This window comes from Pezoporus wallicus, unplaced genomic scaffold (genome assembly GCF_028554395.1).
Source record: "Pezoporus wallicus isolate ANWC-B61680 ecotype Strahan unplaced genomic scaffold, APGP_CSIRO_Pwel_v1 scaffold_6445, whole genome shotgun sequence".
NCBI lineage: Eukaryota > Metazoa > Chordata > Aves > Psittaciformes > Psittacidae > Pezoporus > Pezoporus wallicus.
In genome coordinates this window covers 2,519,059-2,544,069 of record NW_026641753.1, presented here as the reverse complement: position 1 = coordinate 2,544,069, position 25,011 = coordinate 2,519,059, and the positions used below count along the sequence as shown (strand labels likewise).

Here is a 25,011-nt window from a genome sequence, read left to right as displayed (position 1 = left end):
TTACAGAATTATTTATTACTCCTGTGTTGAACTTGCAGACTCTGCTCTTACAGCTAACAGATTTTGTTCTCATAAATTATTTTTACCAATAGTTTGTGACCATCACTCAGGATTTTAACATCTAATGGCAATTAAAAAGTTATTCACTCAGTAAGATTATGCAAAATCATTTACTACTCGGAGCAAGTTCACAGCTCCTGAAACCCAAGGCCTACTTAAAAGAAGAAATCAATTACATACAGTTTGTTATCACAGGCTTGGGTATTCATTATGGGAAAGAGAGTAAAATGTAAGTATCTGGATTAGGATTCATGCACATTTACAATACCTATATACAAAAAGTAACCCAGTATAGTTAAGTATTATCAAGTAGAGAATTTTTTCAAGACATCATTTTAATGTGCTACGCACTGATTTCATAAGAACACTCGATCAACAATAAACTACTTGATATTAATTTCTTTACATTACTAATGAAAACTTTGTGCTCTGCTTAGACAAAAAGCCACTTAATGTTTACAACTGCTCTTAAAATCAATACGCAGCACAGAATTCTCATGCTGTACCACTAATCAGGATCACAAGCACAGTATCTTGTCTCAAACATGTTTGCACCCCAAATTTTCTAAAATTTGAAGTAAATCCCAAACCTGCCATGCCACCAGAAGTGAACATCACCTGACAAAGTTGCTACATGTTTAGTTACAATAATACAATGCTTTGACTGAAATGTATTTACCATCTTTCCTTTACTTTTGTTTGCCCATATACAGTTAAATGTAATCAGTTTTAAATGCTTCAGAGTGAGGTTTAATCCCTTCCTAACTTATGTGAAAAACCTCTCTATTTTGGTCATGGTCTATTACATAGGTGACAAAACACAGGTTAGCAATAAATCAACTGATGTGAAGAAGTGACAATAATAAACCTACTGAAACACAATTATCAGATCCATCTTGGATAACTCAAATATAAATAATCAAAGGAGTTAACTTTTCAAGATTTTTCTTCTTCCCCTGCTCCAGCAACACTGACTGCTGCTTTCTTGTGGACATCATATTAAGAAGAGCTCATGTACTAAGAAAACATTCTATTTGGATCAAGTCTCCTATCTCCTCCACAACAAGCATGCCAGGGGACATTAATATGTATACCTCATCCTGCACAATTTCATTAACTCAAAAGGTGAGACTAATACTACATTCAGAGGATGCTTTCTTGGCATCCCACTGCCTTAGTCTTGAAACAATATAAACCAAATTTTAGCAAAAGTTAGGGAAAGAAGTAATAGCATTCAATTTAATTGTTAGACAAGAACATTTTTATCTGAGTGTAAATCAGGTCTGGCGGTTGTTCAGCTTGACCTCCACTTACTATAATCTTGCCCTAGGGTATGAAAATCCCAGATCATTAAATGCTACAAATTTAGTCTTGCAAGCAACCTAAAATGAACCTGCCATCAGAGGCAGGGTTTTCAACTGCTGCTAAGAGTTAAAGAGACAATAGTGATAACAGATAACACAGCGTCAAGTGGGCTGTCTGTTCATTTTTGGTTAGGCTTTTTGTGTGTTTTAAGAAACATGCCTACTATCTCTACACTTAGCATATTATTTTTAATTTTAGGGTGGTTTTGAAATTAAGGGAAAGTAATTATCCTTTACATTCAGATGTTAAGAGAAAAATAATCCACCTTTTTGTTATGTTTAAGTATATATATGTAATTTGAGTTGGAAGTTTGGAAAGTTTTTCTGAGAAAAGATGGGTTAATATAAAACTGCCCACTTCTTGCAGTTACGAGAAACATTTTTAAATGCCAGCTTTCCTACAATTCTCTAGACAGTCAACAGACATTTTAGGAACTGCTACCAATTCATTACTGTGAAACAGATGCCTGCCAAAAAAATTAATTACAGGACATAAATTTTATTACTATGTGAATTAACTTAAGACTTTATATGCTAAGTGTCAAAATGACTCTAGAACCGCAGAATCTTGTATAACAAATAGCCCACTAAGAAAATAAGGCAGAAGAAAATAACCCCAAAAGGTACGTAAGCATTTTTTTTTTTTACATCTGGTTTTAGCAAGACACGCTCGCTAGGCCACAAACTAGTAAAATTCCTCTTCTACAAGTCTTAGCTGCAGGGAAGGAGCAAAGGCAAGAATAGCAGACCAGCATAAAAAGAGCCAAACAGCACCACAGAACCTTTAAAAAGGTCAGAGAAGACTGATGATGGACCACAGAACAAGCAGTAATTAGCTACTTGTGAACCTGACTTACACAGCGAGACAAGGACCAAGAATATAGCTAGAGCATTTGGAGGACTAAAGCACAAGGATGGCAAAATCAGAGCTGCTTAAACAGCAAAATTAGATGACAAAACATAAACACCACCTGAGAAATTAGAAAAGCTTTATAACGAACTTGAGATATCACTCAATTTGCAGAGCTCTGCTCAGGTCTCCCAGGGAATTAACTCCAATTAAGATCCATGTGTAATGGATCCATTAACTCCATTAAGATACAAAAATAAGAAAGCATAGTGTTAGAAGTTAGATATCAAGTCTCAGCACTGGATTTACACACAGTACAAACATACTACCACTGACAAGTTCCAAAGAAACCTTTTCATCCTTGTAGTAGTGACACAGAGAAATAGGAAGTACTCTATCACAACTGTTGTTCACACAACTTTCTCACACATAAATGCATAAAACACTCAACGCCTAGGACACAGTTAAAGGAATAATTCTGGCATTTTATGCTGACTGCAACAGAAGCCAACCCATAAAGGACACCCTACCAGTTTAAGCCTAACAGAATGTCATCAGGTTTTTCTGTAGCATATACAAATAATGATCTTCTCAAGCAAAATAATTGTATGCCATTCTCTATCAGACCATATAATGATGTTATTAAGCATATGATTACAGACTGCAAGTTACATTCTACAGCAACAAAGGTTTAATCATTCTTCACATTACAGTATTTCTATATTTAATCCTGTACTGCAGCTCAACTGAGTATACACATTTTAGAACTGCAATCAGTTAGCCCCCTTGAACCCTCTAGAAAAAAATAAGGAAAAAATAAAAGTTCTTCTGACTGACAGGTGAAAAACTGTACGGTATCAACTGAGCACTTTAATGACATTGACAGATCTTCACCTGACTTCCTGAAGAATTAACTTCCTTAAGTTTAAACAGAAGGCTAAAGATCATCCTGCAGAGAAAGAGACAACTGTCCAGCATTCTTTCCAGATGGAGATACCAAAATATTTTCACTTCCTTCAATAACCCTGGAGAAAGCAATGTACTCGTCAAGTAATTCACTTTACATATGAGGTGATTCTTTGGAGCAACACAAGCAGCAATTTCCAGCTCAAGAAATGGATTACAATATATATAACCCTCAAGCACTAGCATAAAATCATGCCATTAAATGGCTCCCCTTTACCAGAACATTATTCTCACTCAAAATGGAAGCTAGTATTTGTCAAGGGAGAGAAGATAAAGAGTGCCTGGCTATGTTAACTAAATCTCTCACCAATTAACACATCAGGGTTCATGCACTACAATGATTTCCCACTCTGAGACTAAAAGAACAGATTTAAGTCTTGATACTTATCATTCCCAAAATTTACATTAAAACAACATAGTAAATAAATCCTATTGTCATTTATAAATCACATTTTCATCTTATATAAGTAGCAACAGTTTAAACATATCCATTTCCAGCACAGCAGCAGAATGACAGTATGGGTTTATAGTGGAAGTAACAGGAAAAAAAAAAACAAACCCCAACAAATTCAAAAAATGCATTTAAACCACCAGAGTTCAGATTCCATCTGATGTTCTTGTATGTCCCACAGCCTCTAATGTGCAACATGACATGCTACTTGTTAACAGTTCTCATCTAGGCAACATGATGACAAACCCCAAAAATTCTGGATGTGATTTTCCAGTTTTCTGGAGCACACAAGACAATATAGAGCAGAGAGACTGACTGATCACTAGAAAAAAGGAACTTTCACCCTCCATAGAAAAACAAAAACATTTTGCAGAAAAAATGATTTTGTAAAAAATCAACATTTCTGTCAATAAGACTAACAACTAGACAGAATTTATACTGGAATGATGAGTACAGGGGAGAAAAAACAGTGATGGAAGGAGTCAACACTAAGCACACTAGAGAGATCCTTAATAATGATTAGGATAGAAATCGCAAATAAGAAGGAAAACACTATGTAGTGACCATGTTTAAATATTCAGTACTAATGGCTGATAATCATATTCTGTAAGCAGCAGGATCAGAGGTGTGATGCTGCAAATGCAATAAATCCCCAAGGAAACAATATGTCTTCAAGATGCTCTCTAGAAATTGCTTATGGTTGATTAAAGCAGCATCAATAACACATCTAGCTATGCAAAGGCAGGTAACAGTCACCCCACACTGCCAGATCTGCATTAACCTTAGCAGTTAAAAGCCAATAAAAATCAGATCAGCAATACTGCAGTATTCCAGTCCCCTCCATCACATGAAAGAAGGGATGCATGCGCATGTTGTCATGAGTGAAGAGAACTTACTATTAAAAACATTTGGTATCCGCAATTAGCAAACCTCCCCTCTTTCACAGGATATACTAGTATTTTTAACACAGACATAAAATCACTCAGGAAGAGCAGTATTTTAAGAAAGATTGACAATTTTATATTTAATCTATTCATTCCCAGTCATGTAAAACAAACCTTTCACAAACTTTTAGACATGAGAAAGTTGTTGACACTGGATACAGGTTACCTGTTTTCTTACAAAACAGCTTGAAACCAGAAAGAATAATGAACATCCACAACCCAAAGCCCAAAGAGAACTGCAGAGCTGGAACAAGCAGTATTCATCTTCCTGGTCTTTCCCCAGCCATTTTATAGCAGACAAAATTTCTGCTGTCTGCTCCAGCACTGCCTGTACTTCCATATGCGGGGAGCAAGGAAAAAAAAAAAAAAAAATAAAAGGACAATGCATTGCAACAGAAGGTATCTAGTCCTAAAACCTTCTTGCATATACAGACAGCACTCACACTTGCACCTCTAACATCAAACTATCCCTCCTGTATTCTAGGTTCCCTACATCCTCTATGACCCATTACTGATCTGAAGAGAATTGTCAGTTACACATTTTTCCATTATTTTTCAATCTCACTTTAACCTGTTAAAATTGCTTGGAAGTCCTGGAAGGCTTCTGCAATTCTTCTCTAATGAGCTAAAAATCCTACAAGCACATGGAGTACAGACAGTCAGAGTACAGATCGAGGCAGTAGCTCCTCAGCTAATTTATCAATGGGTAGAAAAAAAACCTGTCGTGGTTCTAATGCTAAAAGTAAAATAATGCTCAGTGAAATCTATGTGCAGAATGTGTATACATTAAAAAAATGCTGCCCATCACAAATATTTGTAACCCTTATTTATTAAAAAAAAGACAGCCTTTTAACTACACTAAATTTACTCCTTAAAACCAGCTATTAACCTAACAGTTACCCTTCAGACAAGGCAAGCTTTGTACTGTTCCTTGAAAAAGCCATGGTGTCAACCAGTGGTCTAAGACAAGAAAAATGATTTTAAATTTAAGCCACCAAATTGCTAAGAATACTGTGGAATCCAAAACATTTTTCTAGAGCCTACTTACTTCAATCTCACGTGCTTCAGTCTTGTGAAAAAATAACATTAAGAACCCAAATACATACAATTCTTCCCCACAATTGGACACTAGTGTATTTTCCAGAGAAATGTCAGAACAAATGTTATTGACAAGAAATTAGAGGATTTCTTAGAGGGATACGAGTTTTAAAGTAGACCTTTAAGGTAGGTATATTGTACACAGACATGCAAATAGCTACATATGATTGGCCAAAGCAAGAACTGCATGACCACCCACTACAGCCAACCTACCAAAGTTCTGGCTACCCTGAAGAACAACTCAATCAGTATGCACATCTTAGTTTTAAGCTTCCCTCGCTAAAACTACATAAAACAAATAGCAATATCACTGACACATTCTTTTAAATTCCTTTGCTAGCTCTTGTGCAGGAGCTGCAGCACTCATCTAACTTAACACCAGCAAACCCTACTTCCCTCAAGAACTCACCAATTCACCTGTTGAATACAACCATCCCTTTTCTAAGACTGGGTTTTCACAGCGCAGTTTCTGTAGCACATATTATTACATGTCCAAGTGAAATTAGCAGCATACTTTAAGGAAAAAAATAACAGGAGAATTATGTTAACAGAAAGTTTCTCTCAAACACTTACTCAAGAGTGCAATACTGTACTTCTTGTTTCAAAGTAATTAATCATTTCAGTTAAAGCTGACTGGTCTAATGTGGAAACCTTTCCTGAGAGTGTGAAAAAAAATGTTTGGGTTTTACTTTCTCCATCAATGCATATAAAAGCAAAATGAAATTTTAGTCCAAGAACTGCTTTATGAGCTTCCATTTATGACTAAGATGACTTCAGGTCTCCACATCTCTACAAGCAAAGAAATTTATAGAAGCTCAACAATGTATTAAAAAAAAAAAAAAAGTTGTAACAATGCACCTCTAACAAATAAGTGAGTGACAGAAAAACAAGGGAAAACATTTTATTTCTCCCTTCCCAGCCTTTCGCTCTAACTGGTACTAAGTGATCAAGTCTACTTCCATAGGTACAAACTGGTCCCTAAAAAACAGTTTGTCCCGGGGCTTTCTTCAGCATAGCAAGTTTTTTTTTTAAGAAGGCCCTGATAGAGTTTGCTAGGCCTTGTCAGTGATAGTTGTTAATGTGGACCCATTAGCCTACAGCTCCATTATTGACAACTCCTCTGTTCTACTCACTACCCTGAAGACCATTTACCTCACAAGAAGAATTAGCAAACATCAATGCTAGAAAGATTTATTTTTTTAATGCAATTAAATAGGGCAGCACTACTATGTCTTGCAGAGAATTCCGAAAGACAGAGGAGTTTAACAGTGTTCAAAAACAGATGCTATTCATAAATCTAAATATGTGGGGGAAGGAATGAGGGAGCAGAAGGAGACAAATGAAAATGGCACGGATAAAGATTTCCTTCAGGAAGTTAACTGCCAACAAATTCGAATAAGAAAATTAATACTCGCCCATTATGGACAGTATTTACCTACCACACAATTTAGCTTCTATTAAGCAAAATTAGCAATACTTTTCTGCCTTTAGTTAGTCTTTCAAATAAGAGAACTTTAGTGTTCAGTTCATAGAAATTTCAACTATAGTAACAGGAATTTCATTCTGTAACCCATAAAGCCATACAGATAGGGTACACTGATGGGTATATTCACCTATACTGTCATCACACACAGTCCACAAGGAAAAACACTCAGGGGAAAGAACAACCCAATCTACCATAACATTTTCAGAATAAATAATTGTCTTATTCCAAAATTTAGTCACCGGAAGAACAGTCTCAGCACAGGAAGAGCTAGCTAATTTACAGAACAGTCAAAACCTGCAGCGTGAACCTTAAATCACACCATCTTACAGCTTTCTGCACAAATATCTGCCTTCTGTGCCGTGGGACACTGAAAGAGCTCTTCCACACCAATACCACAACTCTTAACACTTGGATAAAGTAGCATCAGTTCACCAGTCAGGAAAACCTGACATACTAGATCAAGGCACATTTCTGGTTATTTTGTACCAACACATTCTACCAGATATTTCCTGGACAGAAGATATATGACTCATCATTAAACCAGTTTAAGAATTACAGGTCAATTTTACAAACAGGCAGATAAGTTAGCATCTTTCTAACATGAAACTGTGGCATTTTTGATCCACTGGCACACTGCTGCCAGGCCTTTTTCACAAAGGATAGGCATCAAAATACAACTGATTTTTAAATTACAAACGCATTAACAACCTGGAACAATGAAAAAGCCCCTACTTTATCAAGCACCAGTTTAATTTAGTTTCTGTAAAAGAACACCTATACTGGGGAGGGAGGAGGCCAAGAACAGAGGAAGCTTCATGTGCTCCCTCCCCCATGAGCACACAGCTTCAAATATCACTGTTACTCTAGAGCAATGGAAATTAAAATACAATGATATTTTTAAAAGAAAACCAACCCTAACTCACATAGCAGGCAAAGTATCTCCAAGACTGAAGATAAGCTCACCCTTTGTTCAGTAAAACTAACATAGACTATAACAAACCAAAATACTGTACTGTACACCCAACAACAATGCAAAAATAGTATTTTCAATCCTGTTACCAAATAATTTCTACTACATTTCCCCTGAAGGCACTCTTTACTTAAGTTTGTATTTCCTTCAATGTCAATTTATCATTATACTGTATCATTAAAATAGTCTAAAAAAAGTATTTTCTTAAAATTCTTGACCACTTTATTTCTTGGCAATTTATATTTCCTTCAAACTAACCAACTTATTCTCCCCTCCTTTTGATCTCACTCCATGTATATCCATACAAACATATTCCTTAGCATTGCTGTCTTTAGATTTGAGAATCTAGTAACAACACTGGTGAAATGTATCTTTCAAGTAACTTCTTTTGCATGTCAGTAACATTTTATTATCATAAAATGGTATTAACTGTTCTGATTTGCTTAAAGATATTGCTTCCGAATACGGCAATTGCAATAGTTAAGCTTTTGTATGATACCCAAAACAGCACTTGTTTTTACAGCAAGATGCAGCTTATACTGTTTGACACGTCTGATTAATTCAGCCATCTATGTGTTCCCTGAATAAAGCACTGAATCTTCCTCCATTTTATTCAGAGTATAATCTATTCCCAGATCAGTGGCTCCAGAGAACCACTTAAATAGAAGTATCAAGATGGTAAAATTTTAGCAGTCTGCGAACACAGATACCCCAGATTTCTAACATTGTAGACCATGTTCTACTATACTGCGATGCACATGTCCCAGTGTACAACCTGCAAAACGTACCCTTCAATTCTAAATGTCATTAAGCCTTTTGTGCAGAAGCTACCAAATCCTGAAAACTAAGTCCCTATTTAAACCCATCATGCTCTCCAGCAGTTGAAGGTTTTACACTGCTATTATTGAAAACTTCAGAATACGAAATGCCTAACACATGCATTTTACAAAATCCATTTTTAAACCTCAAGCACTTCCACTAGCTCTGTTTACTTCCCCTTTTCACGATCCTTGCCTTTTACATGCTTTCTCAAATTGCCATCCACCTTTAGAAAAGGAAGCTGCTCAATGGCAACAACTTGACCAAGCGCTAATAATCTCCAATTTTCTTACAATATTCCTGTGAATTATCAACTGAGAACACATTTTACACTAGTCTGAACAGATTACATTAACTACATCTAACCTGTTTTTTGCTAAATAATGAAACTACAAACAACAACCATAGTAGTTTTGTAATACATAAAATAGATAGGTTGCTACTCCTGAAAGGAACAGTCCCATTTCTCCCTGCACTTACTTCTAGCCATATCTCATAGTCAAGGGCACTTGTCAGACCCTTTGTTGAGCACCCATCTATTAATTTCTTTCTGAATGAATTAGCTTCCCAGCAGTTCAGTAAACTGAGCTGGCTCCACAAAAGAGTCCTGTGGCTGGTGCACGGAAACAGCTCTTTTCAGAATCAGCAAGACACTAGAGCAGACATGATCAACTGTCAAAGGAAGAAGAAAAAAAAAAAGAGATGCCCATACTGTTTTGGTAGACTACAACTGCTTCAGAAGTTACTATACGCTGCTCCAAATCTAGCTTATCTTCTCCGGCTACAGTGCTATGATGCATCTTTGGTACAGCACCCAAATGCCAGCACCAAGTGTTACTGAGCCAGCTATGTAACATAAAAGCCTGGCCTCAACATGCTGCTTTTTCAGTGACAAAAATTAAGAACTGTTTTGTGGCATCTGAATAAATATTCTAGTAAACCAACAGTTGATCACCTTTGCCTAAACCCTCTATAAAACAGCCATGAAAGCAGCAGAGATGTGACAGAAATAGAAACAGTTACATCCCTGCTCAAAAAGGGCCACTAGCTCATTTTACCAAGTACAGCCAAGAGTGGGCTCATTTAGGTCCTATAATCTATTACTGTTACTATGTTTCTTTAGCATATCAGACGCGATTAGAATCTGCCATTACTCTCTATGAAGTCAGGACTAGCTTTATTCAATCATAAACAGCACTCACCACTGAGTAGTCTAATACTCTAAGAGTACATAATGAGAACTAGTTCTATTTCTAATGATTTTCTGCATTGATCTGTGTAGCTTCTAAAACTCATGCTATTACCACAAAACAACCAAAGAGCATTTCTGTTTATTGTGTTCATACCCAAATTGTTCTGACTACCATTGTGTCAGATGATAATCAAATAGAAAGACAATTTTATTTCTTTTCAACTAAAACCTGAAGAGTTCATAGAACAGTCCCAGCCCTGCATACTAGGATACTTATGTCTGCTATTAATTTGTGTACACCATCACTTTTCTTAAAAAGCTACATTTTACACACCTAGTGAATGTCAAAAGCCTCAGAGCCAATTAATTTCTAAAGGTACTAAAACTTTACAACAAACAAAACCCACTCATCAACTAAAACTCAACAGCAAAATAATACATAACAGTGAACTCCTTGGGCAAAGACAAAACTTATCAGGAGGTAAAAAACCAGACCTTCTACTACAGATTTTTTCTCTCTGAAATTTACAGTCAACTTTTAATGTGTTACAAGCCTCAATTCAAGCTTGCTTACTAATGACACCAAATTCTGTTCTCAAAATTTTGCAAACTCCACATTCCCATGAGAATACATATTGTTGTCAGACCATTTCTTACATTCATTTGGGAATTTTCTCTTTCAACTCTCAGCTGGAAGTTTAAGACCAATATGCACTATCCACCACTTCACTCCCCTTCACCTTGTTTTTCTCCAAGATGCTACACAACATAGCAGAAGAGAATTCAGGCCAGCCCCGGTTCTTTTAAAGCCAGCACCCCACCTACACTAAGGTGGTCCTGAACTCAGTATTTCTTCCTATTAGTCCATTTGTGGACCAGCATGAAATTTACCGTGCAAGCCTGTTTTGCAAATTTTTCAGTTTAACTCCCTAAGGAAATGTTAGAATGACAAAATCTTCAGAACTGCTGAAGCCTCTCTTTAAAAGGATGTATAATATGAAAACATATCCAATGCAATTGGCAAAGACATGCATTTTTAAGTTCATGCATATTACAGTTGTAAACTACCTGAAGAAAAAAGTATTTTACAATCTCTTTTGAAGAGAAACAAGCAGTAGAAAATCGGGATAATACAAGTTAAGTTGTACAACTACACAAATTTCTGTGAAAACTGGCACTCAAAAGGAGCAATTTTATGAATTATAAATCTGTTTGGTTTAAATCCGTATGCTGATTTTTCAGACACTGCTGCAGCAAAATAGCTCCATACAACACACTGGTCACCTACTGCTGATCAGCAACGTACACAAAAACCAATGTAAGACTAACTTTTAAAGCAGCATACTGGATCCTAGTGAAAGCTGCTTTGGGTCTGGTGCTGCCAGACCCTCACTTTAGTCTAAACACTAGCAGCTTAATGATTTTGTCACATGACTTATATTTAATAAATACCAGTTAAAACTACCATTTATAATGCCAGAACACAGGGAAAAAAACTTAGCAACTTTTTAATACATGTATACAGTAAGTAATTAAAATAATCTTCAAATTAAAACTATGTTTTCAGATGAATGCCTGTTCTGAAGAAGCTAGCTCAGAATTTCAGCATTACTTGTTACAAATATGGTATGGTTCCCCAGAATGGAAAGAAATAAACCGTAATATAACAAAACAAAAATCAGCACAGAAAAGCTTGAAATATCACACACAAGATGAACGAAATGCCATTCTTCCCAGCAGTCAGTATCCTATAACACGCGGACCTCCTGAAGAGTAGTACTATACTCTATTCATAACTTTTCTCTACACCACAGTAAGCCAGAAGGGTAGAGTGACAAAAATGGTATGTTAATAAGATGATAAATATTATTCTTAACCACTCCAGTTTGAGCATTTCATTCTTTTGACATCAGAAAAAGCAGAGGTCATAACTGGCTGTTACTGATTTATTCTGACAGAAATTGGACTCAAATGTTAAATAAAGATTAGTTAATATTTGCTGAAGACTTTGAACATACAAAATGCTATGTAAGTAGCAAGTATTAAGTCTTCCCACACACTCATTTTGGCATGCCTCCAAGCAGGGAAGTCCCACAGAAACGTTTCAACAGCAGTTAAGGAGAAACAGAGCACTCAGGCAACTGCAGTTATAGTCACACCAGTCCTTCTAAGAAGCACCCGCAAAACTGGGGAGAACTAATGCCCAGTAGCAATGCTCACTGCCGTGCCCCAAATTCAACACCAAAGAAGTAACTCCAGTTCTGACAGGGCTTATATAAATGGACACTGAACAACCCCAATCTCTAAAATCCTCTGTACAACCTAAAACAATTTACAAAACTCAAAGTTCTGTATATGTGGCTTTTCCCTGATCTAGTATTTCTGATCAGGCTACAAATTCACAAAGCACGCTGTAGCTGTCAGTCTGATTATTCACATGGGTCCTGAAGGAGCTGGCAAATGAAGTTGCTACGCCACTGGCCATCATATTTGAAAAATCGTGGCAGTCAGGTGAAGCTCCCGATGACTGGAAAAAGGGAAATAAAACCCCCATTTTCAAGAAAGGGAAAATGGATGACCCAGGGAATTACAGACCAGTCAGTCTCACCTCCGTGCCTGGCAAAACCTTGGAGCAGATTCTCCTGGAAGGCATGCTAAAGCACATGAAAAACAACAAGGTGCTCGGTGACAGCCAGCATGGCTTCACTAAGGGGAAATCCTGCCTGACCAATTTGGTGGCCTTCTATGATGGGGGCTATGGAACTGATGGACAGGGGTAGAGCGGTTGACACCATCTACCTGAACTTGTGTAAAGTGTTTGACGCTGTCCCACAAGACATCAATTTGATAGATGGACCACTCGGTGGATAAAGAACTGGCACGCAAAGAGTTGTGGTCAATGGCTCAATGTCTGGCTGGAGATCAGTAACGAGTGGTGTCCCTCAGGGATCGGTGTTGGGACCGGTCTTGTTTAACATCTTTGTCGCTGACATGGACAGTGGGATTGAGTGCGCCCTCAGCAAGTTGTGTGGTTCGGCTGATACACTGGAGGGAAGGAATGCCATCCAGAGGGACCTCGACACGCTTGTGAGGTGGGCTGATGCCAACCTCATGAAGTTTAAGCAAGGTCCTACACCTGGGTCAGAGCAATCCCAGGCACAGCTACAGGTTGGGCAAAGAAGAGATTCAGAGCAGCCCTGCGGAGAAAGACTTGGGGGCGCTGGTTGATGAGAAAATGAACATGAGCCAGCAGTGTGCACTCACAGTCCAGAAAGCCAACTGTATCCTGGGCTGCATCAAAAGGAGCGTGACCAGCAGGTCAAAGGAGGTGATCCTGCCCCTCTACTGTACTCCCGTGAGACCTCACCTGGAGCATTGTGTGCAGTTCTGGTGTCCTCAACATAAAAAGGACATGGAACTGTTGGAACAAGTCCAGAGGAGGACCACGAGGATGATCAGGGGACTGGAGCACCTCCTGTATGAAGACAGGCTGAGGAAGTTGGAGCTGTTCAGCCTGGAGAAGACTGCGTGGAGACCTCATAGCAGCCTTCCAGTATCTGAAGGGGGCCTATAAGGATGCTGGGGAGGGACTCTTCATTAGGGACTGTAGTGATAGGACAAGGGGTAATGGGTTAAAACTTAAAACAGGGGAAGTTTAGATTCGATATAAGGAAGAAATTCTTTCCTGTTAGGGTGGTGAGGCACTGGAATGGGTTGCCCAGGGAGGTTGTGAATGCTCCATCCCTGGCAGTGTTCAAGACCAGGTTGGATCGAGCCTTGGGTGATATGGTTTAGTGTGAGGTGTCCCTGCCCATGGCATGCGGGTTGGAACTGGATGACCTTAAGGTCCTTTCCAACCCTAACTATTCTATGATTCTATTCTATGATTCTATGGGAGCTTATTTTCAACAAATCATAGCTTCTGCCTACAGCAGATGAGTTTCCCCAGACCTGACTTGTACAATGGTGAGGAACTGAGCAATAGTTTCTGATCGATCAACAGTAAAGCCTTTCCAAAACACCTAAGGAAGCCAGCATCTTCTCAGCTAGTTGGAAAAAATCAGAAGATTCCACATCATAAAAATCACTCTGCAAGTCTTCTTCCGAAAGAGGAAGAAAACAAAATGCTCTGAACTAAGCCTAAAGTGGAGAGGAGGGGCAAGCAAATTGTTCAAGCATTATCTGGCCTATTTCTCAGGATCTCTAAAGGACAGTATTAATATTTCATGAAAAAGGATATGTCTGGCTTATCCGTCAGGTACTCCTGGAGATGAGACCCATAGCCTCAGCATGCCCCCAGAAACTCAGAAGCTATGAGGGAGATAAGTTGAGAGGAATGGGCCTGAAGATCATTGCACAGAATGGTCCACATTCTGTAAAACAGGATAAAGACCTCACGTATAGAACTGGCAGTGCAGCTTCCATAAACCACGGAAAACTCAAGAGTGCAAAGGCTTATAATAAGATCTAACCACAACAGGCTGGTAAGCATCCAACTGAAGGAGGAGGTCTAACAGGGTTTTGACAACAGCATCTGATTAACCATGCTAAAGCTGGAGGGAAATCTTGAAGGGAGGAAACTTCTACAACCATTCCTAAACCCTCCATAACCCCTTCCACTTAATACCTGCAAAACTTCTAACTAGCATGTAAACCAAAACCAAAGAAAAATGTACATTATCTTCCTGCCAGCATATATTAATGTTAATCACCAGCAGTCTTGAATTCTTTGCCGAGCTCTAATTGACAGCCTATGCAGTATTTTGGGAGGGGGAGAAGGCAGAGGACAACAACAAAACAGGTAACTACAAAGATCAGAGGACTGCCTCTGGAACTGGCATATTGCCCAAGTAGGTTTTAAGAGTAAGATCAGGTAGAAAAGTAGCAGACCACAGGAGGGATCAAGTTTCATTTTCCTAGACCTACAGTTGTGGAAAAAACTGCCACTACTGTTGGACCAGGCAACTGATATGACACTTCAAATGCTGAAAGAGGCAATGCCCCTCAATTCTATATTCTTATACTGTCAAATAGTCCTTACTGTGAAGAACTGAAAAACTTCAGTAAGTTTCTTAAATCCCCAAGCTACCAACAACACAGACTCACTCCTGCATCCAAAAGAACCACTACAATTTTTCCATGCTTTTCATTGGAGATAGGGGAAAACTAAGCCCATTTGTAGGATTATGCAAGAATGCATAAATCCTCTCGGTAAACAAAACTTCCCTAACCAGTTCTGAATGCAAGGTATGCTTCACCGAAGTTTTTTTCCTTTTTGTGCCAAGGGGATACAAACCAAGAATTTAGTTCTGCAGAGATTGTTCTTCCATTTGGGAGGGAATATGAAGAATCTTAATACCTGACCTCCTGTACATGAAGAGGATGACTTACGGTATTTTCTTCTATCCAGTGTTACTGTAGTTAAAGTTTCTAAAAATGTTTTTGACATTTTTATATCATACTGATGTATACATCCTCTCCTGTGCCACCTTAGAATATTTTTGCTTGCCAGCAGTTACTGGTCTGAAGCACTAATATACACTCTTGTAAGTACACAGTTTTATTAACTTCCATAAAAACACTGCATTGCTGAATAGAAATTGAGCAGTATAACCAGAAAGACAATGCAATACAGCAAGAGAAACAAAATGCCTAAAGGCTGATTTTTCTGATTATGTCTCAACTGTCAGGCCACAGGTCTTCTAGTTTACAAAATCTGCTCTATTTCACAGTAGAGTAGTAATACAGGATACACACACAGCTACATTCACAATGCTTTTCAATTCATAAACATCTAAAAAATAAACAAATACCAATATAAATGCATCAGTTTTGAAAATACAGCTTATCAAAACTAGTCAAATGGAAGCCCACCTAATAAAACAAAAGCAGCTGAAACACGGAATATTGGAGAAAAAAAATGTAACCTTGCAACACATGAAAAAAAAAAAAATAAAATCCATTACCACTGAAGTATTTGCCTTAATAAACCATTTGGTAAATCAATACACAAAAGCCAGCTTCACCTTTTTTTGGCCAACTGTTTATTAGGCAAGTAACAACAGACCTGTATCACAGATGCCAGAGAGATACTTGCGCAGCTCTCCTTTCTGGTTACCATAGTTTCAAATGAACTGTAAATTTCTAGAAATAATACTTATGAGGAGGAATAAAAATATCAGTGCTTAAATACAAAAACTGAAAGAAGGAATAGTTTTCACTGGTACAGAACGACACTGAAAGTGAACAGGTAAATGCTTAGGGAAGCAAGTTTTATTTGCAAGACCTGGTCATAGACATGATTGTTAAGCTTGAGCATGGACAGTAGGAGAAGAATAAGAATTAATTAAATTATGAACATCAAAGTCTTCCCTTTCCAACTAAATCATATCCTTTACCTTAAATCAAGATACAACAGCCTGTATCAATTCTGTCTCCTGCCTTTCTGCCATACGCACAGCACTGCCATATGGGAACGACCACCAGTGCACAGTCCCAGTTTAAGAAAAGTTTTTATCAAGTTTCTGCAGTTTTCTCCCTTGGAAAAATCATCCTAGTTAATCACTTCCCTGTTTCTAAGAAGATCAGAAGTGAAATGACAAATACTGCAAGTAATTCAGGATGTACCACCTTACTACTCAAATTATTTGGCCACTATACCCACACCTATAGAGAATAACTTATTCCAGAGACTCATGTCCTAAAATCCCCTCCAAATTAAAAACTAGACACTTCAAATGCACGCTACATGGATTACAAAACTGTGTTCCTGACATTTACTACTTACACTGGTGTTGCAGTAACTTCAGTTATCTATACAGTCAACTGCCTGCAGTAAGATAATAAAGTAACACATAAAAAAAGGAAAATACGCATCTTAAATACTGACACCCCCTACATCATACAAGCTCTCCTCATACGCAACACTCCCTGCTGGAATATTACACTCTGACAAATAAAATCAGCCAATTATACTACTTGCATATTATCTGCTTACTAAGATTTGCTATGGTCCAGATTTCCAGAGCTGATCTTTCTTAAGGGAAGAACTGGGAGTTTTACCCAAAGGAATAATAGGTAACAGTAACAAAGTAGACAGGGAAGCCTTATCTTTAACAGCTTATTTTTATTTGCAGACAAAGGGCAATCTTTTTTTTTCCCCAGATGAGATGCTACAAGGAAGATATTATTTACTAAAAAACAAACAAACACAAAAAGAACCACTTAGGCTGAAATCCCACATTAAGTAAAAAAAAAAAAAAAAATCAATTTCAGCCATAACCAAGAACTGCAACATTACCTCCAAATCAAAAATATTCCTATCTTTCTAGGCAGATCACACGTATTATTAAGCAATGCGAAAATAACTGTATTAAGACCTCTCTGCTGCGTGACTACATGTACATCACCACATCTTCCCAGAAAGCATCAAACTGACAAGCGTGTGTACTAAATGACACTGTCACTAGGTGGGAATGGGGTATTATGGGGAAGGGTGAAGCTGCAGGTACGGTTACTTGTCCTGCAGATCATACAAAGCTCACATGCTGGAGAGAAGTCAAGCAGCATTTCACCAAACCTTGGCAGCAACTTGAAGCCAATTTTGGAATGGGATCCCAACTAAATAAAACACACATTCTTAAGGTTTGTTGCTTCCTTTTTAAGTGGTTCGGAAGTATTTTGTAGTTTCTGAAATATCAGTATATTTGATTTCTTTTCATTATTTTGCTAGTAGAAAACCCTGAAATTTGGACTCCAGCTGTAATTATTGCTGTAGACCACTGCACGGAGACATCTGTATTACATGGCAACATGAAACACTTGAGACCTTTTCCAAAATGTAAGCAAGATGTTACTGGCTTGCCCTATCAACACTAGAACAATGGGAAGAGACATAAAAATACTTTCCTCTCCAAGCCACAACACAGAAGCTCTAACAAAAAACTGCTGTAGAAAACAAATATTCTTTCACTGACTTCTAAGTGCCACACATACTCCTTCATGCTAATCCAATGACTAACCTTTACTGAAATAAAAGCATAGTGAAGTAAAGATGTACAAAAGGTTGTGTAAGGGCAGAACTAATATGCCGTCAGATTCAGAACTGTAAGAAAATAAAACAGTCATTTACCTAAAAAAAAAAAAAACAACCCAAAACCCACCAACCAACACAGTCATCTCTAGATACTTTTTTCTAGGTGGGCATTGTGATTAACTTCTCAATCACAGATCACAATCTACCCTCCAATATATGCCAATCTTCTTACTTTTACTTGCTCTTCTAATTTTATTCCTTTATTAAAATAAGCCCTCCAGAGGGGGAGGTTGGAGCTAGTTACACAACCAAAAGATGTACAGAATAGGCAACAGAGTGCATGCCTGGACATAAAGGGAGTATGTGGACAAAGCAGCTACAGATCAGCTAACTTGATTTTCCTCTTAAGTTACAATAAGATAAGATGTAACTGCATACAAATGCAGTTCAATACATCCTTCACTTCTGACTCAAACTAGCATAAAGAAGTTTAAAAACAGCCTGTGCCTGTGCTCCTCCATACTTCCTGAAATGCCACTGTATTTACTGTGGAGCCAATAAAGGCCAGGAAAAACTGACACATGAAAGCCAAGGGGTTATCTTGGGAGATCAAGCTTCCCCATATCGGTATCTCAAAAGTTTGGTGCCAGATCTCTCCTCAGATCTGACTAGTTGCACAAAAATGTTTGTGAGCTGCAAGGAAAGAAATGCCTTACTTTCCCTTTTTCACCCAAGATCTCACAGGTCTGAGACTTTCTTAATAATGCAATACTTAGAGATACAGATACTAAAAAGCACTAAAGCACTCTGTGAACTATTGCAATGCCATAACCCAAGAAATTTTGGACTCTTCTTTGTGAACCCAGCCATCAACCTGATAGGATCAAACAAAGACAACAGAGTTTTTTGTACTGATATGTGAACAGTGAAATATCTTCCTCAAGATAGAAGCCAGTCAGACAATAGCCCCTCAAGCTTCCCAACTCGAACAATTCAGCATTAGCCCTACATTTGTTTGTGGTGATCTAACCATCTTCACAAGTTTCTCTTACACCATATTCATTCTCCCGCTCTACCACCTCAAAAAAAATCCAACTTCACCAGATTCTTAAAAACTCCAATACGGGAAAACTTGAAAAAATTAATTCTAATTAAAACAACAGATTAAAAAAGTACATTTTAATCTCCAACTCTCAAAACAGAAGTTTTCACTGTACCACCCGTAAGTAAATACCTGACCTTGTTAGAAGTCTCATCAGATTTCAAGGCTTACCCTTAAATCACAACCATATAAAACTTCTTGAGAGCACTTTTTTTTTTACCCTAATATAAAAAGCCAACTGAAGTCACTGGACTAATCTTCAAACATGAAATCTGTTCACAGAATGGTGCAATAGTTTTAAATTGTTTACTCCAGAAAACAGTCTTTTAGAAAACACAAATGCTTCAGTTATGCTGATGTAATACTGCCAAAGTTACCAAAAGCTCCTCCCTCACAAATTTCCTTTACCAAAATCAGAAATCCATGTCCTTCTACCTCCATGCACTGGCCTCCAAGTATGGCTCTCCCACAAACACCCTTCAAATGCCTCCGCAGCGCCCCCTGTGGTGCAGGGGCAAGGGCAAAAGAGAATAACGCCACGACAAACCACAACCAACCCAGACCTGCTCCAGAAGAAGCCCAAACCTGAACAGACCATAACAAGTGACTTGCCACACTATAAATAAGCTCCTTCCTGGCAGGAAGGACTCTGCTATCTTAACCGGGACATTTTTTCTGCTTGTAGCCCCATTTAATTTCACCTCTGTCCACAGCCAACATTACAACAGGGTGGGGAGGCACGAAGAGGACCAGAGCAGACCAAACCACAGGACTACTAGCACCAGAAGAGCTATGGGACCATGAAGAACTCCCATTTTTACTTACCCTTTGACTTTACAAGTGGAGATGATCTAAAACGTTGGATACTGTTGAACCTAAACCAGTGCAATAACCCTGGGTGCCACCATTTAAGTTTTGTGATGCATACAGGAAAGAGCTTTTCCATCCCTCCAGTCGTTTGTTGTATATAAGCTTCATATTTTCCAACCTAAAACTCCAATTCCCCGTTCACCCCTGTTCCGCAAGGACTAAGTTACCACTTCTTCTTCTTGTCAATGATTCTTACATAAAAGGAAGGTGAAGCTTTCAGAATGTGAAGTGTTTAAGTGCTACTGAGAAAGTGAGCAGCGCTTATTTAAGAGTATTAAAGTGTTAAGTTGATGGATGCTTTCAATCACTTCTTTCCATTACAAGACAAATACTGAAGCAGATAAAGCTTCTATATGAAATTCTACCATCTATCTGAAAGAGACACAATCTACAACACATTCCTTTTCCAATATGTTTTCTTAATTCTTCAAACACACACAAAAAAAAAAAAAAACACCATCAAATAAAACCCAAACCCACCACTACTGTATTTTGGAAATTCACACCTACAATATTCTCTTAAATTTTCAAACGAATCAGAGATTAAATGGTCACACTGAAGGCAGAGATCACACTGAGTTCCAAACCTCACGTCATTCAACAAAACACAGCATTTCAATAACACAACCGAGAAGCATGACTAACCAACAGAAATATTTCCTTACTTTTGGGGATTCATTTAGTGAAAATAAGCAACCAAAGTGTTTAAGGCTTCTGTAAAACATACAACCTGTTTATGCTGGCAACACAAGTTCCAGAAAACTGAATCTTTCCTGTATTTGCCTGCAGCAAAACAACTGAGACAGTAACACCACAAATGAAAATGACAAATTGAGGATTCTCAAATCATTCTAAATTTGAACCATAAGTGACAGAGAGCAATCTAATTAAAAAAGTTCATCATGTTCTGATGTGCTAACATTATTTCATGATTTGACTAAATCTAACATAGCTGCTCCCACCAACAGGAGCACACACTTTCAAGTGGTTAGTTGCCTGCAGCTATTTTCTACAGGAGACTGTAGTAGCATGTAATATTCAAGAGAAGCTGTCTACATTACTTAAAACGTAAAAAAATAAAAAATCAGTGGCTGTTCATAAGTTATACTGAAACAAAATGAAACTTTGAGAGCATTTCACTGACAATTCTATTTACACTCCTTCCAAGCAGAAATTATTTCATTGCGCATATTTATGCCTTTAAAGACTTTAACACGTAAAGCTAGAATGTGACATATTTATGGAATCTGAGTTACATTAACAGCCAGCTAATTGAATACTATTTTAAAGATGGAATGCTCTTCCAAGGAGTACAATCCATTTTTAAACCAAGTATTTTAAATAAGTTATGAACCTACCAATTTTTTGTCATTTCACAGAACCCATTTAAAAAAAAAAATTAAAAAAACCCAACAACATTAAAATATCCCAGTAATTTTCAGCTTTTGGTTGCAAAACATCAAAACGTTATGTCTAAAAGATCTGTGTGTAAATTTTAACTGATGTTCTTAAATACAAGTTTAACTAATCCTTACACTGCTTATTGACTTTAATCAGTATTATCTTCCTGAAACTGCAATAAAAAACTGTAAATGGCTGAAAAAAAGCTCCAAAAATTGAATTCTGGCTTAAGCACATAACCTGGGGAATATCTGAGCACTAGGAAGTTTCACAGGAAGACTGAAGAATTTCTCCCATGCCATACTTCCACGCCTTTGTTTGAATTTAAGCCGATACAACATCCAATGTTAAGTGCACAGTTAATACAACTAACAGAAATTTACGAGTTTCCCTCATGGGTTGCATAAAACCCACCTGTAGATGACGCCATTAAATGTCACTGGTTTTGCTAAGCACCACCCACACGAGCCCTCCGCTAGATCAGAGCAAGATCTATCTGTCAGATATCGGAGTTAATGCCAACTTTTCTTTGTATAACTTTGAAGCATTCTTAGCCTTTAATTAACCAGAACGGGATGGGGATTCCCACCCGTTCAGCTCTGCTGCTGAAGGTTTATGCTACCAGAATAGCAGATGACTTCTCACACTCTGCTTCATTGTGTAATTAAACTGTCATCATGGGTATAAGGGAAAATACAGTGTTACCCAGCAAAAAGCCCCCATACGAGAACTGCGGCATTGTGATTTTGCAACTGATCACCACCAAGATTTAGCCAAAAAATGAAAAGTGGTGTATAATGAGCAAGTAATATCAGGTAGAGAGAGATTAATGTCTGCCAACTGCACAGTCACTCGTGGTGTTTATTTACTTGCACATAACCAATCCGCCTGCACATAGGTATTATGTAAGTCCCGGACAGCTCAATAGTAGACAAACACTCCAGGAATAATAATATGTGGATAAACAAAGTACTTCGGGAAAAAGAATATTAAAAAGAAGTAATTTCAAATGACCAAACATTATAAATGAGAAAGAAATCATCAGTCACAAATCGAGACTGAACTGCCCACAGTTAGCACTGGGACTATGCTTGAAGAACATCTTGCTGCGAGACGTGCCAGGAACTCTAGTTCCATTTAGAACAAGACTCGACAAAACTCCCGGACCGCGTACAGACGGCTGTCCAGGGAAGAGACCCAGAAGGCGTTCTCCTGCCTTGCCCTTCCAAAAAAACCCAGCCGAACAGGGACGGCGCGGCCGCGAGCTGCAGGCGGAGGGTGACCTTCGCCGCCGCTCCCCGCACGTCTCCAGGCTCTACGACACTATCGGCGATGGAGGCAGAGCGGCGGGGCTGGCACCCGGCAGCACCGGCACCCGGGCAGGGAAAGGACACCCGAAACCCGGGGCCGCCCAGCCCGGCCCAGTCATCTGCCGCCGCTCTCCTCCCGTCCACCGCCTCCCTGTCCCTCTAAGTCCCTAACCACGGCAACAACTGTGTATTTTTAATCTGTGTAGAGAAAATAAGCGCCCAGAAAAGGAGTAACACCAGGAAAGCTCTCGCTTCCTACCTGGGCAGGGTTCAGCTCAGTTCAGTGCGTGCCGAGGAGGAGGGGGTAGAGAAGCACTATCTAAAACAAAAGTGGCGCCAAAACCCCCCAGTAAGAAGCATTCTTCTTCTTCCTCCTCCTCCTCCTTTCCCCCCTCCCCCACCGGGGCCGGCGAGAGCCCAGCGGGGTTCCTGCAACACGCGGCTCCCGGCACCGGGCGTCCCCGGCACAAGTTGGCAAGCGCCCTTTCTTTACCAAAAGAAATAAATAAAACAAGCCGAACAGAAACGGCCACAACTCTTCCTCTCGGCGGGCAGCCGCCCAAGAGCTCGCCCAAAGTCACTCGGAGGGGAACACTCGCTCCACAAAGGCCTTCCCCGAGCAGGGCGCCAGGGGTGGGGTGGGGGTCGCCAGCTCTTTCGAAGGAGCCAGCGAATAGCAGCGGGGGAGAGGCGCAGGTCAGTCCCTACGTCCTCACTTGGGCCGAGGAAGCTCGCTCCTTTCGGCCCCGTCACTCGGGAAGGGGCGGCCGGAGCTGCACCAGCTCAGCCGAGACGGGGAAGAGGAGGAGAGAGACTCCGGTCCCTCGGCACTTCCCTCCGAGGAGAAGCCGCCAGGCGCGGGCTGGCAGGAAGAGCCGAGCTGCTGGGCAGCGAGAAGGAGGGTCAAGGGAGCCCGAGCGAGCGCTGTCAGGGCTGGGAGTTCCCTCTCCCCGGCCTCCTCCGACACCCGACCCCGGGGCACCGGCAGCCGCCCCACCATTTTCTCCTGCGTGCCGCGCGGCCCAGAGCTCTGCCCCGCCGAGCGCGGCCCGCTCCGTCCGCGGCGGCTCCGATCCCCGTCCCCTCCCTCCGCACCCTCCGGGCGGCCCGGCCCGGCTTGCCCACACACACACACCCCGCACACACAATGCCCGAGTCCTCCATCTTGCCAGCAGCCCCCGCTCGGCTCGGGAGAAGGGGGGAGGAGGAGGAGGAGAAGGTGGTTCTCCATTTTAGCTCTCCGCGCACTGGGCCCAGCCTGCCCGCGGCCGGCTCTGGGCAGGAGGCACGGGGCTCCGGACGGGCAGCGGGGGCCGCTTTCGGCGCCCTCTCGCTCTCTCACTCGCGCTCCCGCTCGCTTCCCCCCTCCCCGCCGAGGCGCGCTGGGAAGGGGGGGTGGGGAAGCGGGGGGCTGGAGTGTTTTCGCGGCTCGGCCCCGCCGTCCTCCATCTTGGCTGCGCGGAGTCCCTGTGGCCAGCCGGCCTAGCGCCCCGCGCCGTCCTCGCAGGCCCGGGGACCGCGGGCCCCGTCCCGGCTTCTCTCCGCAACCACGCACCGCGATCCCGAGTCCCCCCTCCAAACTTCCAGAAGCTTCGCCGCCATTTTCTAACTTACCTTGCCCAGTGTCGGCGTAGGCAGCGAGGAGGCCCAGGCGCGTAGCTCCGCTCCTATACCCGCGGCCCGGCTGCCGGTTGCGCGCCCGGCCCGGCCCGTCGCGGAAGCTCGGCGGCGGCGGGGGCTGTGCGGGGGGCAGCGCGGGGCGCGGGCAGGTTGTTTAATTTGGCGGCGGCGCTGGGGATTGTTTGGGGTGTTCGCTGCTCGGCGGCTCGCGACCGAATGGAGGCCGCAGGCGCCACCTGGCGGCCACCGAGCGGCGCCCGCTCTCCTGGGCGTGGGGCGACACCTGCCGGCGGGCCGCGGGCAGGGCCGCGCCGAGCGGGGTAAACAAGGTGCCGCGCATGCGCGAGCGTGCGCGCGTCCCGTGCCCACTCCCGCCCGCCCCAGCCCCGGCCCGTGCGCGGCCGCGGGAGGGGGGAGGCGGCCCAGTTGCTGGCTGCGCTCTCGGGGCAGGATCGGATGACCGAGGCGGGCGG

At 40.7% G+C, this 25,011-nt stretch overlaps 1 protein-coding gene across 6 annotated transcripts in view; it reads right to left on the bottom strand.

The window, feature by feature from the left end:
• Positions 1-24,764, bottom strand: part of STAG2 (STAG2 cohesin complex component) — a 76,884-nt gene extending 52,120 nt beyond the window's left edge. For 3 of the 6 annotated variants that reach the window (XM_057425220.1, XM_057425222.1, XM_057425224.1), the window contains exon 1: positions 24,533-24,764. The gene's annotated coding sequence lies outside the window, so the exon portion shown is untranslated. Of the gene's footprint in view, positions 1-23,177; positions 23,304-24,532 lie in introns of those variants that run through there. The other 3 variants (XM_057425226.1, XM_057425227.1, XM_057425221.1) reach the window with 2 other exon arrangements.
• Positions 24,765-25,011: the final 247 nt, after the last annotated feature.